The 19,951-nt window shown below is 38.4% G+C and overlaps 1 protein-coding gene across 1 annotated transcript in view; it reads right to left on the bottom strand.

Annotated features, from left to right (window-relative positions):
* LOC121634490 (thyrotropin-releasing hormone-degrading ectoenzyme-like) overlaps positions 1-19,951 on the bottom strand; it is a 290,942-nt gene that overhangs the window by 233,230 nt on the left and 37,761 nt on the right. The window lies entirely within an intron of this gene.

Here is a 19,951-nt window from a genome sequence, read left to right as displayed (position 1 = left end):
TTTTAAAGTTTAATATACTTTTTAATGCTCCCTGCACCCCGCTGTAATGATTTTAATGTTTTATGTAAAGCACTTTGAATAGTCTTGTACATGAAATGTGCTACACAAATAAACTTGCCTTAACGAAGCTCTGATTCAAGGTTGATGCTGGTCTCAATGAGGTAACTGGGCCAAATGCAAAAGCAAGAAATCAATCTTTAGGCTGTATTTTGTCATCTTTTCTAATATTTTGACATTCATGTGTACATTTTGCCAAATCAGAATTGTCCATCACATAACAGATGCTCAAATTAAATCAGGACAGTTTGAAATTTTCATGCATTTGTCCCAGAATCCCACAGGAAGCCATACAGTCTGACAGTTTTGATAGATTCTAGAAATTATCAATGGTACAAGTGCATCTGCAGGTACTTAATAAAATAAATGCAACACCCAAAACTTGTGAGTTGAAACATGCAGAGAGCTTGCTAAAGTAAATAAATAAATCATTTTTCTGTGCTTTAAATAATCTAAGAGAATAAATGTTAACTGAGCACTACATTGGTGGATAATTTATATCAAAGTTCTTCACTGAAGGGTCTGAAAAATAAAGATGTGCAGAGGTTCAGTTAAAATTGTTAAGAAATTTCAGCAAATATTGGAAACAAGGACAATTCATAATCTACAGAACATGACATTAAAGTTTTTGAGATTCTGGAGGAATCTCTGTGTGCAGGGGACATAACTGAAAAAGCAGAACTGGATGCCTGTGATCTTCAGGTTCTTACACAACGCTGCATTAAAAACAGACATCATCTTGTCAAGAAGACTTCCAGAAGCCATGTCTGTGAACACAGTACATGCAGATTAAAGCTCTATCATAAAAGAATTAGCAATGACTCAGGGTGCATTCATTCCAGGATAGTTCACTGCGTTCTTCCGCGTTCGACCAATGGTTTGCACATTCCCAATTGCTCAAACGTAGATGACTTTCAAAACAAAAGGACTAAGATTCAAATAAAAAAAAAAACTGCTGTGAATGTGCTCTCTGGGTCCACGCTTAATAATAAAAGGTGGCCATGTTATTTACAATACTTAAGATTCTTCAGGAAATCAGGTACCAAACATAATCTGCAGCATACAGCTGTAGATTCATTTAGTGTATATGTATCTTTAAGGCGTCTGCTGTGGTTTATCAGGTGAATGATCCTAAATGTCAAAGTACAAACAGCTGCTCATCCTTTGTTTGGAGGAGTTGCAACACGCCAATAAGAAGGATATTATATGTTTCACAGTGATGTCATTAAGTAAAGAGAGAAAAGCCCACAATATAATCAAAATGAAAAACTTCTGCTTGCATGAATTAGTCCTCTATGATGGAAACTTTTTTATGGAATGGTAAAATGGACTTGTACTTATATAGTGCTTTTCCAGCCAGTTTGACCACTCAAAGCGCTTTACACTACTTATCACATTTACCCATTCACACACAAATTCACACTCCGATAGGCACATCGGGAGGCAACGTGGGGTTAAGTGTCTTGCCCAAGGACACTTCGGCATGTAGTCAGTGGAAGCCTGGAATCAATCCGCCTACCTTCCGGTCGAAAGACGACTGCTCTTCCTTTATGCTTTATGCACAATGAACTCTATGAAAGACAAAAAAAAGTAATATAACCTCCTAAAACTTTAGTAATGTTCAAGTGGTCTTTCATCACTTTTAACACTGATCTGACCTGAAGTTTATCATCACTTTAGGGGATTAAATGACCTTTATTATCATTATTGAATGTTAATGTGGTATTTCAGGTCATTATGGCAGTTTATTATGAACACACATCCACAAAATCTACCAGCCCACTTTATCTGGAAGGAAAAGCTTCTCACAGCAACCCTGGATTTAAAGTCTGAGTTCTAATCGACATCTTTTCACTGAGAAGTACACTGTAAAAATATAACATTGGCTTTGATAAAATATGCATATTTTGCAGATAAAACTTAATTTTAATGAAGTTTTTATCAGCACTCATCTTAAATTGCTGCTTTGGAATACAAGAAGTAGAACAAATTAATGTATTTAGGTTAACTCAATGTAAATGAGAATTGGAAAATGGTAATGGTGAGGAAGGGTGGGTCGGTTCACAGTGCTTTCTACTTTTATTCAAATACAATAAATTAATGGTAATTCCCTGTATGTAACACATTACATTTAATTCAGTGACTTAATAATAGTTTAAATTATCTACTACTTTTTAAAAGTACTGTTTTAATTTGGCTGATCAATAATTCACATAACACAAGAAGTTCTAAAGGCTTTTAGTGAAAGCTAAAGAATTCCACTTAAACCATGTCAAGCCCATTTTCCAGTCATAAAACCTAAAATGTCCATAAAAGTATTTATTTATTTTTTCTTTTCACTTTTCGTTTGCCATTCTCACATTACCATTAAGTTATTTAGGGAAAATAAAAGGCAGGAAAGGCGTCTCATGTCCCTTCTGATGATCTCCACCTCCAATATAAAAGTACAGGCAGCTGTGTGACTAGTTTAGCAAAGACCACGTCCACACCAAGTTTCTGCTGCAGAGCAGGTGACAGAAATATTCATGTTCAACCATTATTGTAAGTAAGATTGATATCACCATGTTCATTGAAAATAAAAACATTTTGTGACTAATTACATTTAATTACATGGATTTGGTCTCATCAAGTTTCAACCTCGTGTATTTCAAATGTACTCAGATTTGAGGACTTAAAGTTCCACAAACACAAATTGCTCTAAGTTATTGTGCTTCGTCACTGAAGTTTTTAAAGCTTACTTTAATTAAGGCAACAAGTGTACTTTAAAAAAATAAATAAATAAAGCCAAATTGTTAAGATTTTACAGTGTAAGCGTAAATTTTACATTTCTATCTACTGTGTACAGGTCTGCCAGTCAGTGTTATACAACCCAAAAAAACCCTGTTCTTCTTTCTGAATAGGCAAAACTTGGATAAAAAAATAAGTAAATAAATAAATGAGTGCTTACAAATGGTGAAAGCAAAAGGAAATTAGGAATTTACTGGGGACTATTTCTAGCAGCGTATTAATCAGCATTTTATGCTGTGGTGAGTATTTGGTACAGCAGGATGTGGAACAGAGTCAAAATAAACCATGGTGATGAAACGTCACTGTGTGACTCACAGATGTGAGTTTATTCATTTTTTGGGCAACAATTGAACTTTGTGGCACAAAAGAGATACAAACAGAGTTTGGATATGAGGACGAGTTGGTTATGTTTATTGGTGCTTTTCAGTGTGGCTTTTACTGCGTATTTTAATGACTGTTAAGGTGAACGCAGTGGGACAGATTTATGGAAACAGGGCCACTGAGGGTTTTGGTTGAGCTCCAATTCAATTAAGTTTTGTTTGTCAATGTTTAAACCAGAGGTTTAATCAGCGGGGCGATCACCTAATTTCCATGGTGATCTGCACGTTTTAATACTAAAAAAATAGCTAATAAAGAAAAGTGTTTTTCATTGATTTGTTATTTTACATTATGTTAATAAAACCTTTGCTGTTACTATGGTGATTATGTTATTAGTGCTGCAGAGAGCTTTAATATAATAAAAATATAATTAAATAATATTGCTGCGGAAACAATTGTTGGATCTTTATGACCTTTTGTGGAGATTATCCTCTTAGAGACCTCTCAGGGTGGCCAATTATCTTGTGTCTGGTTAAAGGCTGATTTGCTGCCAGCAGAAACCTGGTCACATTCCGACTGAAACGGCGATTTGCCAGCAGATAAACAACAATCTTCGCTTTATGGTGCCGTCAGCCGGTGAAATGACAGAAAATGGGGACTAACAAGCTAAGTGGTTGAAATGTGGCGCTTCTGTGGGAGCGGGGCCAGCTCAGTAGGTCATCCCACACTGTTGCTTTGGATTTTGTTGCTCTTTAATCCTCCCTGAAGGAAAAGTGTCTCATTACAGGGACAGGGATTCTTACAGAGAAGCATTATGCTGACAATACAACAGAAAGACAAATGGCTGTTTATGAAGGAGAAGAAGAGAAGAAGAATTCTGCTGGTTAAAAATGAAGACTCACTGCTGTTTGTGCAGCCCAGATGAGTCTGGAAGATGGAAATAATACCTTTATTCTGAGACTTTACCTTACTGATACACCAAGAATTTTGCTCCATAATGAATTTTTATTATAACAATAAAAGCCGCTAATGCCTACCTAAATATGCTCTTAAGCCGATACTTGGCACTAAACTCTGGTTTATTGTTTTCTGCCTCATTACTTGGTTCCCAGAATGGCCCAGTACAAGTAGGATGTTCATAGCCATTAACTGCAGTTTCTGAGCTCTAAGTATGTTGTTTTGTTTTAAACATACTAACCTTATTTTTTAGTGTCAGAGCAGTATAAATCTTGCTGATGCACTTTAGCAGTTATGTGAGCAAAGCTGGGGGACACAGCTCACTGAAGTCCTTTATATCTGGCACAGAAGCTATAAACACAACAGACATGGCTCAAAGTTTGATACTTAAGTATTGCATGAGGTTCATAAGGGCCTATTTGTAGTGAAACATTTCTTCAAAGAACAACTAAGCAATGACTGAAGATAATTTCACCAAGGTTGCATTTAGTAACCAATTAGTTACCAATTCAAGTAGGTAACCACAAATAAAGCAAGTTCACATTGCTCATGAATCATTTCATGCATTAAAAATTTATTGTAAATGTGTTGAGATGTCAAATATTTCAGCTTCTGTTTTCACAACTTGTTGCCTCAAGCAGAGTTTAAGTATGTGGGTGTGTTGATGAGTGATGACAGGATGGAGAAGAAGACTGACTTATGGACCGGTGCGCATCCTTGCAGATGCTGCAACCATCTGTTGTGCTGAAAAGACAGTCGAAGGCTAAAAAGTGAAGGTGTTGATTCATGAGTAAGACTATGTCCCTACCCTCAGCTACAGTCCTGACCTGTAAGCAGTGATGAGAAGAACAAGATGTTGGATAGAAGAGGATTGATGTTGCCTTTAAGAATTTATGAAGACACGCCATCTGGTTAGACGTACTGAGAGACTGTCATGTCTTACTCAGATTGCCTACAAGGTCTTTCTGCACTTCTTAAATTTATTTAGTATGTTTTAATTACAGCAGTTTGATTTTTTTCTTCACTTGTCACACACTTAGTATAAAAGCATCTGTTAAATGTAGAGCACAGCATCTAAAACGTAGTGCGTAGCCCTCTGGTTACAAAGCCATGTACTAAGACACCTCTACTATTCCAGACATTTCAGGAGAGATTTCATCTTGGCTACCTTGGTAAAACTGCTCTATTCCTCTGGATAAATGGGAGGATATCCGTGAGCCATTTTAGTCCATCTTTTTAGTCTATAGTGCATATGGACTACATTTCTTGTAGATAATGCCTATTTGAAGTTAGGTTTAATTTAACTGAACCACATTGTTTCAGAACAGTTGCAGGGCTTAATGGGAACGATGGACCAATGGGGTTCAAATTCAGAGAATTGTATGCTGGGAAGGCAGTGGGAGTCCACTAATGTTTGGGCCTAGGGATAGAGATCATGGAAAGGATCAACTAGTAGGAACAGTCAGCGTGTTTTCATGCATAGTTGAGTCAAGCGATGATTACAGGTGGATAACTGGACTGGTCCTTGTCCAAGTATAGAAGCATAGTAGAAGAAATGGTTTATTGACAATGTCCAACTCCACTGAGCTTGTTCATTTGGGCTTTTTCCAATTAAGCTACTGTTTGAGTGACTGAAACTATTAGCTGTTTAATTGGTTGAAATTCAAAACAACATCGAGCAGTGGATTTACCACGTTTAATCTGCAAAGTCTGTAAAACTGTAAAATCTCTTCATTGTCGGCTTGCTCATCTTCATTGTATTAGCTTCCTTTGATTCAGTGGGGATTTAAATAGACATTTTGATGCAGTCTGTTGGTTTCCTTAACAAGGCTATTTTTTAATGAATTAGCTTGTATGAAAACTGGCTTGAATTTATTGTATGTAAAGTGTCTTGAGATGACGTTGTTTTGAATTGACGCTGTACAAATAAAGAGGAATTGAACTGAACCTTCTGGTACTTCCGAGTCAAAGTGTGGAAGGGGACCTGAACAGCTTGTGCATAGTACTTGGAACAGTTTGGGTCTAACTGAACGTATACATTCATACATCCATCCGTTCTCCACCACTTATCCAGGGTTGGGTTGCAGGGGCAGCAGCCTAAGCAGAGAGGCCGAGACGTCCCTCTTCCCGGCCACTTCTTCATGCTCCCCAGGGTAATTCCAAAGCTTTTCCAGGCCAGCCAAGAGGCAATGTCCCTCAAGTGTGTCCTAGCTTTTCCCTAGGGTCTTCTCCCTCTGGGACGTGACCGTAAAACCTGAGGGAGGCGTCCAGGAGCCCCTCTAACCACCTCCTCTAGCTCCCCTTGATGTGGAGGAACAGCAGCTCGACTTTGAGCCCCTCTCAGATGACTGAGCTTCTCACCTTTTCTGTAAGGGAGAGCCCAGACACCCTGCAGTGGAAACTGAATTTACAGTTTCATTATTTCAATCACCACCCAGATCAACCGGTAAACTGAGAGCATCACCTTTTGGCTCAGTTCCTTCTTCACCACAACACACAATGCAGAGTTTGCATCACTAGACGCTGCAAACTTACCTCTAGACTCTTTCCTCACTCGAGAAAAACTAATCAAGATACTTGAACTTCTCCACTTTGGGCAAGATCACATTCCCAACAAACACATGCAGGAGTAATTGGACTTTACCAAACATTAGCTAGATTTGACTCAAGACCTGTGTAATTTAAAAGTTTGGCTTCAGTCACACATATTTGGATGTAAATCTACTGAATATCACAACCTTTTTCCATCCATCTAGCCACTGCTGCTTTATGATATCAGGGTGCAGTAATGCATATTTACCATAGTATTGGACAGGAAGTAGAATACACCCCAAACAAGTCACAATTCCATCCCAAATTAACATTCATCCTTAATCAGAGGCTTTAAACTCCAATAACATGCAGCCTCATTAATCACACTGAACAGCCTCAGAACCACCAACTACTCTTAATCCAACAAATACCTCAGTAAAGACCTGAACATGTAACCAAGACAACCACATAGCAGCGCCCTAGCATCCAGTCTGCAACGATCACCCCCAGGTACCATCAAAGCAGGACATGGACCAAACTTTTTTCTTCTCGAAAACCTCAGTTAATCACCGTTTCTGTGCTTTGCATTTGGAAAACTTACACAGCCAGGAAACCAATCAAGGCTACAACAACACAAGTGCAAATGGTTTTTAGTAAGTAAGTAAATATTGCAGAAAAAGGAAATAAATGAATGCTTTTGGCATCTATTGCTTGTCCTAAAAGGACCCAAGAAAGCACTGCCTGAAGGAACATCAGGAACAATTTAATTTAATGATCACAAATTTCTTATTATTCAAGTTATATCCCATACTACTAATTTCCATTTTGGTTTGTAAGTTGTTGCTGTGTATAAAAACACCAGTCTGATCTGTGAAGACCAATTTGCATCATTTACAGACTTGCTTTATTAATCTTGCCCCCTAGTCCTAAATGCAGTTTTGAGAAGGACAGAAGGATGAATGTTCCTGACAGATGAAGCCGTTTTATCGCTTCTGAAGAGGATGGAAGAGTGTTTTATTTGTCCTCCGTCACATATAGCTGTTCCTTTCAGAGGTTTGGAGGAGGATGGAGGATTAATGTTTCTGTCAGAGGAAGCGGCTCCACAAACAGACAGCATCGTCTCCATCGCCTTCAGGCTCAAACAAGGATTTTAATATGAGAGCAATGCAGTAACGGAGACACAGAGAGCATATCCAGCAATAGTTTGTAAATACAGAAATGTGCATGTGCTGCTTCCAGGATCTTTATCATGTCCTTATCGTCTCTAAAGAGAACTATATCCTGTTATTTAACCAGGATGATTTCACTCCAGGTCTCATATCAGCCTTTCCACAGCATTCTGGTTCACTGTGGCTGCAGATGTGACCGAGTCTTTATAAATTATCACGGTGCCACAGCATGAAGAGCCGGAATATGTTAAAGGAAAGAAAATCCATTCATTCAGTTTTAGGAAATTTGAGATTTTTGATCGGTGTGACTGCTTCTTTCTTCACTTTCCTGCACATTAATATGTTTGTGTTGCTTTTTTTTTTCTAAAACTGTTCATCACTTCTTGCCATCTATTTATCTATTGTTTGTTTTTTCCCCCAGAGGTGCACATGAGCATTTGAATGCAGCTTTCTTCACTTTAAGTGTATTGCTCATCATCAATTGCCTATCTGCTTCTAACTCTGAGCAATGATTCCCAACTATGTCCTCCAGCAATTCAGGACTGAGTCCAAGGTCTTCCCAGCCAGAGTCAGATAATCTCTCCAGTGTCTCCTGCAGTCTGCACTGAGGCCTTATCACACTGCGAAATTACCAAAACATATCTGGAAGACCTCCAGAAGGCATCAGTAGCCACATTTCTCAAAACCATCACCTTCAAATCATCCTAAAGTCCTAAAAATCTAATCATTGAAACACACATGCAGATTAGGTGCAGCTTATGCACAAGATGGTACATTGGCATACTATCTTTGTCCACTTCCCACGTCTTCCCAGTGTCCCTGTAGCCATGAACACTTATAAGGAGAGAGATGGGGGAACTAGAGGAGGCAAATCCACAGATTTCTACGCTACAGATCACTATAGCTCCAGACATGTTAGCACATTTTCTCCAGTTGGTGAGTTTTCTTACTTCCCTCTTCGGGCTTATTTATTCTCTAGTGTGCTCCCATTTGTCAGTAAAAATAGGTTACAAGTTACAAAAATTTTCCAGTTTCTCAAATTCTGTTACAGTACTGTTAAATTACATTTAATGCTGGACCTGATAAAGAGGCTGTGAGGATAATAAAGAGGTGACAGAGAGAGAAAAGTCAACCACAACAACTGTACACCCAAACCAGAGAAACCAGCTGCTACACCTTTAGAGAAACTTAATGGCCTCTGAAAGAAACAAAAGCAGACAATCATTGAGAGCTCCTAGAAGACAGGCTGAGACAAACGTGATTACCAACAATATGAACACCACCAGCAATAAGACTAAAACACAACTATTAAAGGTCCCATATTATGCAAAAGTCACTTTCTAAAGGTTTTCTAACAGTCATATGTGTTCTCATAGCCTGTATATGAGGCCCAAAAGAAAATTCTGTCTCGTCTCTCGCTTTCTCCACTTTTTAGCAAATATGTGCTCAAACGGGTGAGTCTGAGATCTTTCCGTTTGTGACGTCACAAAGGGAAATAACCACTCCCCTTGCTAGTGGCACTGCGCAGGCACCAGCGAAAGCCAGATCCACTCCCAGAGAGAGGCGTGGACAGGCACCACTCATGAAAATTTAAAGGTTCAGACACAGAAACAGCCCGTTTTCAGTAGAGCTCACTAGAGCCACTTTTGAAATGGCTGAAATTAAAGACTAAGGCTGAATTTGGTGGTAATACACTTTGAAAACAATGTTGTTGGACCTCTGATACTCATATGAAATTATTGAAAAAATGTATAATATGGGACCTTTAAACTTACAAAACACAGCGACTGTACACGCATGCACACAGTATGATTTCTATTTGATTCAATTCAGGATCCATTGATCAGTATGAGACTATATCACATCCTGATTTAACACAATTACTTCCATTCATACAATACTTAAAAAAAAAAAATTTATCAAAATTTAATTTCACCTGAGCTCAGACATTTTAATAAAAAAGATTTTAAATAAAAATCTGTTATTTTACTATCCAGTGGACCCAGGAAATCTGTTCTTTTAACCAAAATAGACTGAACCACATTTTATATGTTGAGATTTAAAATGTTCACATCATGGAAAAGAAAACTGAATAAATCTCTGTTTGTAAACATTAAATCAGGATATAGTGTAAACCTTACTCCTATTTTAGGACTTTGTTATAACCAAAGTAGTACAGTCAGACCATATAGTTCCTCAGATTGAAATTAGACACTTTGGTTGTTAAAACCAAGAAAATAATTCCACATTTTCTTTTTTAAAAGCATCACACACAAGATTATTGGCTTTTTTTTTTACTATATAACTTAATAGATTGTAGCTACCACGTTTATCTCAGTGATGAACAGGTAAAGGAATGTCAAAGAAAAGACATATAAATATAAAAATTATTATACATATATTTTCATAGAACAGCTCGAAACTACAATAAAATAAGATTAATGAATAGATGTGTCAGTGTAGATGACTGTAGAAGTAAATTAGTGTATGTTGAAGTTATTTAAAAATTCGTGCTTCAAAGGAAAAGAAAAAAAAAACGGCCAAACAAACACCTGGAAATCTATTAGAGATATTATTCCAAAAGCCCAAACACAACAAACATTCATAGATGAAAACAAGGTTACCTGGAAGTACAGAACAAGGCAAAAAATGTCTAAATGAGGAAAGAACAAAGAGCACAACAAAACCCACCCTAATATGAGAAGAAGAAACGAAGAGAACAAAGCAGGAGTTCATGAAAGGCCAACAAATGCAAACTGAAATATAACAAAACACCCTAAAAGCATCACAGAGGTTTGGTTTTATTTCACCCAGTGGAGACAGAGAAACCAGTCTGATGTTATTGTGTTTACTTTTAGTAACATTTAGTTTTTACAATCGTTTATGTAAATGCTGCATGTTCTGCTCTGGACACTAAAATACTGAGCTTTTTATTTGTTGTGTAAAGTTACTGTTCTGACATATTGTTGCATTTTCTGTTTTTTTTTCTTCATTTAAAAACGGACAAATGAAATGAGAAAGAACAGAAGTCTATTATGTATATATATATATATATATATATGTGTGTGTGTGTGTGTGTGTGTGTGTCAGCTGTCAAATTTTTTAATCAGATTAATCACAGCTTACAAATAAATGAATCATGAATTATCACCAATCATGACTATACCTGAAACATGCTCGTTTTTACTGTACTGTATCAACAGAAAGAGCAAGCCAGTGCTTATGGATATTTAATGTTAACTGACCTTCACTTTTTTACATTCAGTGATCACTTTAGTTGTAATAATCATCTAGACTTAAAAAAAGTCTATAAAGACTATAAAGTAAAAATTATTATCACCTTATAGCTCCATATTTTCCCAACAGAGCGCTTTACTCAGACTGCAGGTTTATGTTGGGCTTACAATAAACAATTTTCACAGTCCCAAACTAAAAACTGAAAGTCTTCAGTAAATCTTAGTTTTATTGGAGACACTGCGCGCTCCCATCATCTCGATCATTAAGTTTAAGGTGGTAATCTGTGCTGTTTCATATCAGTCTTTTTATCAACAACAACATCAATGTCGTAGGTGGACCGTCCAGAAAGACGATCAGCACTGCCTGTTTGATATCAACTGTCCAACATGGCACAAAAAACTGCTGAATAATCTAGTTGCAGTCTTGTAAATAGTGGCTCTGCAAAATTCCCAGTCATTGTAAAATCTCAGTCTAGAGACTAGGCTGTGACTAAAATCTCTAAACACTTCTCTTTAGATGTGAGCAGGTGTGAGCTGATAGTTGTCCAGCAGTCTTTTTCCAATCTTGCAAAGTCTGCTGATGTAAGGCTAGCATTACTTGTGCTTTCTAATGGTTCTAAAAGTAGAATGGGAGACAGAACCTTCAGCTATCAGAACCTCCCAGATTGGCTTCAGGAAGCAGATGCCCCCTTTACCTTTAAGATCAGGCTTTAAAACTTCCTTTTTGATAAAATGCATAAATTGGACTGGCTTGCTGACCCATAGCCATCCTTCTACATATGCTGCTATAGGCCGAGGCTGCTGGGGGACGTCCCATGATGCACTGGGCTCCTCTCATTACTCTCCATGTAGAAATATCTGACGCCGTTATTAACTTGAGTTTCTCTTTTTTCTTCATGGAGGTTTTCCTCGCTGGTTCTGGTGGTGATGTTGGAGTGTGTTTGTCGTGCATCTTTAAGGTTTCCATCTTCTGTCTGATGAGCAGCAATAACTCCATCTTTCCACTCAGATGTGACTTTAAACAATTTCCCTCTGAATTTTTGTCAATTTGGATTCTTTCTTTTTTTTTTATAAGACTTTCACAAAAATCTGATGTTTTACTTAATATTCGCGTAGAAAAAGCAAACACGACCAACAACCACAGAAAAACTCTGATTCAGTGTAGAATATGAACACAAACAACAAGAGGAAACATTTAAAGCAACCACATGTTTCTTGTGGGTGTTTTTTTCCAAACCCCATCCCCCTAGGCATCCAGCTCAAGGCTGTTTTCCCTCATGAGAAAAACATTATCCAGTTCAGCTCCACAACGAAGGCTGCAATGAACAAACCTGGACTGAAACAAAACTTTGGGGAATTTTTTTAAACAGTTCTGTTTTTTTTTGTTTCTTTCCCACAATCAGGCCAGAGATCCGACTACAAAAATTATATATAAAAAAAAAGGTAATATTTTTTCTTCTGTCTAATAAAAGCGTTCATCTGAACAGTCTCATGAAGAGGAGTACGTCATCCCTGATGATGCTAAAACTAAAAACTACTTCATTATTTGAGCTTATAGATTATGTAACATAATAAGGATAATATTACTATATGGGTATCATTATTATTATTATTACTGTATTAATGTTAGCGCAATAATTATTGTTATTACATAGTTTCATGATAAAACATATTCCATAGGGAGATATTGATTGTATGGACCGAATGTTGTAACTTAACATGACTGTTTCTATGGGATTGTTTAGTGGCTGGTTGTGGTTGTGAGAATGTGATAAAATCCGAAGATTGTTGTAATTTACAGGGGTGGGATTATATAAGCTTATACTTCCACCCACTCCTTTTGAACTGTTTTCTTTATTCGTCATGCATTTTTTATTTTTGTTTTTATATTTGTCATTATGTTCAAATGAACTTCAATCAATCAAAATCAATCAATTCTAAGCTTTATTAGTAAAACAGGAGTCAGTATAAATTAATGATGCAGGTCTATGAAGGCCTATTTTTTCTGCCTTATCTTCAAAATGACAAACCTTAAATGAATTAAGATTATCTTCACACATACACGGGCTGAATGTATAATCTTTGTCCCTACAGAAAGCTGAGTCATGTGAGATTACTACTGTAGTCAAAATCAAGATATGTTACTGTATCAGAGTGAATTCAACTGGAGCAGAAAATGTAAATGGGGTGGCGTGGCTTAGTGGTCGTCCTGTAACCTGATGGTTGCTGGTTCGATCCTCTGCTTGTCGAGCTCATGTCGAGGTGTCCTTCACCAAATCCTGATGGGTCGTGATTGAGCGCCTTGCATGGCAGTTTCTGCCCTCAGTGTGTGAATGTGATGTGATAATGTAAACCACTTTGGGTATCATCCCAGGTACAGTAAAGTCTGTATATATATACAGACCATTTACCATTTAAATGTTATCTCCTTCTAAAAGGAAACCACAATACCTTCAGTAGAAACCAGGGGAGAGTGGCCCAGTTCATCCAGGAACGAGTAACACAATGCTAGTAATGAGTAAAGTAATCCCAGGAATGAGTAAAGTAATCCCAGGAATGAGTAAAGTAATATCTGATGAGGAACTGTGCTATAGCAGAAGGTAAAAAGTGAACCTGAGCAGGTGTTATGCAGGTAAATAGCTCAGGAAGCCATCAGCCGATGATGATGATGGACACTTCTATCAGTGGTCAGAGTCAGGAGAATCCAGGGATAACCCCCAAGTTTGAGCTTTTAAGATGGAATAAAACTTTTGACCACAAAACAGCAAAAGTAAGACATGATTACTGATTTTGGCTGCTAGCTCCAGAGTTTTCATCCCACCGTGATGAGACAGACATCTTTGTAATCTGCAATCTGTTCTCATGGTTTTCTTACACTCCCATATAATTGCTTGGGGGTTTGAATTGTGTTTGGTTTGGATGCCAGAGCTTGGTAGAGTCTTTTAGCTGAATTTTTTTCCCATCATGTTGTTATGCAACATGTCAGCATTGCTGCTTTCCAGCATGTACAAACATCTTCTGTACTGTATGGATCTAAACTCATCAAGAAGAGGTTAAATTCCCAATGCAACCATGTTTCAGCCATGAAGACCAAAGTATTGCTTGATGCAGATCAGCTCTGCCTGACTACACTCTTCTCTTTGCTTTCCACTGCAGACTGCAGAATGAATTTTAGTCTGAAATCTTCTCAGAGGGAGTATAACTTAATGCTTCATAGCTCACCTCTGACTTCCAAACGGCTTCTTTGGTCAGAGAACAGAAAAAAGTGTGTTTGCAGCATCTTGATTCTGGGGCCTGGTTGAAACCCCGGGATGAGATTCTCTTTACAAACCAGTGGTCTGAAGAGTTTTCACGCCACCGATTATAATTATCTCAGCTCGCTTGGAGCCTTTGCTGAGGTAGCACTAAAAAACATACCAGGTGTGAAGAACTGCCAACAACAGAGTGAAGTCGAGCCAAGCTACACCATGTAAGGTACAAGGGCCGATCGGACAGAGCCTGATCCAAACATGCAGACCAAACATGACTTCCATTCAGGTAGATCATCTTTAAATTTCCATGTCTCTCTGCCAGGACAGCAGCCACACCAGAATAGCAGATAACACTCACACACTTGTTTCATGTTCCATAGTTGGAGTGTTGAGGCGTAATCTCCCTCCGGGGTTTATGGCTCCGAGCCAGCCTCTGGACTGCAGGTCCAAACCCCAGCAGGTGGTCCTCCTGCAGCCGTGACTGAACTTCCGAGCGGTCCAAAGTCTACATGAACATCCTCAGTTTTTTTGGAGAAAATGAGCTTTTTGTTTTGTTTTGCTTTTGTAGGTAAAAAAAGAAACAGACGAAAAAAAGATTAATTTGTTCATTACAAAAACCGAGCGATTCCTCCCCAATATTATTACAAAAACACACCAGCACACACACAGACACACACATTACTGGGACCTGGTGATGGTAATAAATGACCCAGATATGATTTGTCATTAAAACAGCATTTCACTAAAATAATCATTCAGTAACAAGGAGACAAAAAGTGTGTTTGTGTGTGTTGAAGCGCTGTCCTTGAGTTCCTGGCAGATGAGATGGATGACTTGTAATTACACTGATAGAGAGATGATCGGAGGAGTGGAAGAAGAGGAAGAGGAGGAGAAACAAGGTCGTGCGTGTATTTGTCCTTGTATGAGAGGTTGGACGTCTGCGTGTGCTTATTTCTGTTTTAAGAGTTCTGGTTGTTAAACAGATGATGAGATATCAGCCGAGAGCCGTGGACGGCTTTGACTTTCAGGTCTGAATCAGAGCAGACGTGCAGAACAAGGAGACGCCTGGATATAAAAACCAGGGATGGACTGATCTGTTTCTGGTGGCCAGCTCTGGCCCAAATCTGGCCCAGATGAGTAAATAATCTGATTCTTTACCTTATTTAAATAAAAAAAAGCAGATATCAAAGTGACATGGTTTTTAAAGGTGATTGCTCTGTCTGACATGTTCAACAACAAAGTAAAATGTTTTACTGTGACAGCTGGATCTCATGTCTCATACGTTTAGATTACATGATTATCCGTCATGCTTATTGTTCATAAACATCAATAAATCCACTTAGAAACAGGAATGACTCACAAAATGTACAATTATGTCAACATTTTGATTAATATTTTTTATCCATATTTTCTAAACAGATTTATGGGTGTTTGCAAGTACTCACAGCATGGACGATGGTGACCTTTGTTATAAGACTTCATTTTGTTCATCATTAAGTTGAAATATTATATCAGTAATGTCTTCAAAGCAGCAGAATGACCATTGTAGTTTGTCAGTTGCCATGTACCAGCTGTTTCATGACTAAATGAAGCTTCCATATTGACATGATAGCGAGTTTGTCGGGGGTTGCATGGAGTTGCAATAGTGTCTATGGCGTGGGCAGCTTCCACTTCTGTGAAGCTCCATCAATGCTGAAAAGTACATGGAGGTTTTAGAGCAACATCTGCTCCCATCCAGGCAACGTCTCTTCAGGGAAGACCTTGCAGATTTCAGTAAGACAATGCTGAACCACATCCATCACAACAGCATCACAGGAGAAGAGTCTGGCTGCTGAACTGGCCTGCCTGCTGTCCAGACCTTTTACCAGTACAAAACATCTGGAGCATCATGAAAGCAGAAATCGAAACACCAAGGTCCAGGACTGTGGTGCAGCTAGAATCCTGCACCAGACCAGAATGGGACAACATTCCTATGTTACACGATGCAGAACATCACTCTGGAACTACTTTTTACAGACGTTTTGCTACCATCAGATTTACAATCAGCTCATGTTTTCCATGAAATGGTAAAATGTCTCAGTTTCATCATGTTAATCTTCTACTAAACATGGCTGGATGAGATTTGGAAATCATTGTATTCTATTTTTATTTATATTTTAAAAAAACGTCTCAACATTTTTTGGATTGAGGTTGGTGATATGAGTGACACAACCACTAACATTATTATGTCAAGCTTTGGACATTTAGGCTAAAAGATCATCCAGATGAAAATTTCTTTTCCCATCTCATACATAAGTCCAAGGTCTTGTTGAAGCCTTGACTGGGGAGGTGCAGTTTTCTCCCTTGTCCTCAGAGGAAGCCACATTCTCAGATCTTATATGGAAACTGCATCACATATCCACGTTTGTCTACCATTGCAGTCCAGATCTGATATCTGCCCTCCCAACACATCCTCGTGTTGTCACACAGCCCATGTGGGAGAAAAAGAAAACAGTAATGAAACCATGACAACCTGTCAGGAAACAAGTTAATTATCTCTTATCTCAGGATGGGCCTTTGGTATCATAGGTTCACATCTAAATTACCGTGTCACCCTGAGATAAAAAAAAATGTTAGACTTAATTATATCATCAGACATTAAACTAGTATATCCAGATTTAGGCCTTCAAGGTTTCAAATACAGATAATCTGCTGATAATAGTTAAGTACTGCTCATGTGTGGTACTATAAGTCAGAAGTCCTGATATAACAATTTAATAATGTCATTATCTGGAGATACAAAGCTTTTGTTTTCTTGCAGGTTTAATGTGCCATTTTATCAAGATGACCCTCAAGAGCACCCCATTACTTTAAGATAAGAGTGAGTTCTCACATTTAGCTCCCATAGAGACAGCAGTGATTTATACTTCCATAAAGTTGGGGATCAGTGAGACAGTAAAGGTTGAGACAGAGACGGAGTCACAATATGAAGACCCTACATCTGTAAACCTCTTCTAATCTGTTTTTATAAACTAATATAAATGTAGTGATATTACAAAGAAAGTATGCCCTCTTTCAAGTCTAAGGTTTTGTACATCGTGTCAGGTTGAGGTCTGCAGTCTGACTGGATCATGTCAACAACTTGATTCTTTTATTTTTCAGTCATTATGTTGTAGATCTACTGCTGTGTTTGGGCTCTTTATCCTGTTAAAATGAGACAGTTTCAGCCAAGCTTTTAGCTGTCAGACTGTCTAGAATACTTTGGCATCCAGAGGAGTTCATGGTCCACTCAATGACTGCAAGGTGTCCAGGTCCTGTGGCTTCAAAACAGGCCCAGATCATCATCCCTCCACCACCGTTGCTGACAGTTCGTATGAGGTTTTTGTGCTGATAAGGTTTTTGATATAGACCACTTTAGTCTGGTCTGTTCAAACAACATTGCTCCAGAAGTCTTGTGGTTCGTTCAGATGCAGCTTTGATAACCTAAGCTGCCATGTTCTTTTTAGAGAGAAGGAACTTTCTCCTTTCAAACAAGCCATACTTGTTCAGTCTTTTTTTCCTTATTGGACTGTCATGAAGTTTTTCATTTAACATGCTAAGGCTTGGAGATTCTGAAATACAGCTCATTTTAATGCAGTTGATAATTCCATGGACTGAACTTCCTGGGACAACCTGTCAGGATGGCAGCTATCTTGAATGTTTTCTACTTGTAAATGGTAAAATGGTAAATGGTCTGTATTTATATAACGCTCTACTATACCTGAAACGATACCCAAAGGGCTTTACATTTTACATCACAATCACCCGTTCACACACACATTCACACACTGATGGCGGAAGCTGCCATGCAAGGTGCTCAACCACGACCCATCAGAAGCAATTTGGTGTTCGGTGTGTTGCTCAGGGACACCACGACATGAGTTTGACAGACCGAGGATCGAACCGGCAACCCTCGGGCTACAGGATGACCACTCTACCCACTGAGCCACGTCGGTATGGTACAGGCTGCCTAGACAAACAACTACAATTAAATCTAGGGGTGTATTTTGTATAAAGCATGAACAAAAGCTGAAAATTCAACCAACAAGCTTCTCTCTGCTACCACTGATAAGATCAAACAAAAATGTGTACTGATCCAACAACAAACTACTGTAACACAGCTGGAGAAACATGCTTGATGCTTGGGCGGCCAGGGTGACAATGACCTCCTCTGAAATCTGAAATCACCTCAGGTGATTCACAGGTCACCGGAGGAAGACAGAAATGTCTTTAAAGACCTGCAGCGATCTCCAGTATCACCACACCAGTTTAAAGTCCGTTTCAAAGCGGTTTCCTAGTCATTCATCCTCTAAAAGTCTTGGCATCTGGCTGCACATTTTTTATAAGAGATTTTGTCCCTGTGCAAGTACAATTACTGATTTTATGTAAGTCTATTAACCTGATGTTAGCATTAAGTTACGTAGCAGTGCTAATCTAGTTGTATGGTAGATTAGCACTAGATTAGTTTTATGATAATGGGGGGAAACCAGGTCATATTAAGTTTTCAGTGAGTCTTTTTAGGGACTACACATCTACTCTGTCACAGTTCGCAGGGGTTGAGGCAGTTGAGAAAATAATCCATAAAGATGCTCAAAGAGAACCTCAGTATCCTTGTTACTTAGTGCTGTCCTACGTGATCCAGTTTCATTTAAACAGGAGGATAGCAAGACTGCTAGTTGGTTTTAAAGTAGCTACAGCATGAAAATGCGGGAAAATATAACCAGTCTGATTTTATGTCTGAAGAATGAAATGCCTTCTTTTGTTTTCAAATATTTTTTGGAAAGAGAAAGGACACAGTTCTGGCCCAGACAGTATCCCCAGCCCCAGTATCAGCAGCCTGACAGCTTCCAACATGGAGCTAGCCAACAAGTCATTGTGGTCAGACAGAAGAAACCAGTCTCCCACCACCAGCAGGCAGTAAACCAGAACTGATCCCCCTACTACCACATCAAGCTCCACATACTGCATCTAACCTTTCTATGCACCTGTTTTAACTTGTTGCAAATGTTTACACTTGCTGATCCAGATTATTAATGTGAAGATGTTTTATGTCTGTACATTTCTCATGTCTCTCTAATGTGACCACATTTATCATAGCAGTGTTAGTGAGAGGAACACAATCATTTCCCTTTTTGTTAAATATAAAGTTTTGCCCATTCTCTGACCACCCCATGTATAAAAGTCTAGCACCGCCACTGGCAACTGGAAATAAGAAAAGACTCAGAGATGCAGATATGAGGTTTAGCTGTGGCCTCTTAAATGCAACCCTTCAAATCTTATCCTGCAGAATGCCACCATGTTAATTCTTACAATAAACAGCGCTGAAACTGCTGTAATTATTCCAAATTAAAAACGTTAGTCATTTGTTTTCTCATAGTCGCTCCAAACAAAACTATTACTCCCCAATCAGAGCTTCATTATGTCAATTATTGTCTGATGATAATGACTGCAGCTCATATTTTTTATGTTCCAACCGCAGAGATGAGGATTGATTGATATACAACACAGTTAGAAACAACGAGGATGATGATGATGATGAGAGAACAGGCTTGTGTATTTCATGCTGTATATGTGGGTTTTATCAGAGGTTTTCCTCTAAGCCTCGAGACAGACAGGAGTCCCAGAA

Source organism: Melanotaenia boesemani, chromosome 23 (genome assembly GCF_017639745.1).
Source record: "Melanotaenia boesemani isolate fMelBoe1 chromosome 23, fMelBoe1.pri, whole genome shotgun sequence".
Classification (NCBI taxonomy): domain Eukaryota; kingdom Metazoa; phylum Chordata; class Actinopteri; order Atheriniformes; family Melanotaeniidae; genus Melanotaenia; species Melanotaenia boesemani.
The sequence above is the reverse complement of the archived record's forward strand: the minus strand, read 5'-3'. Positions and strand labels throughout refer to the sequence as shown.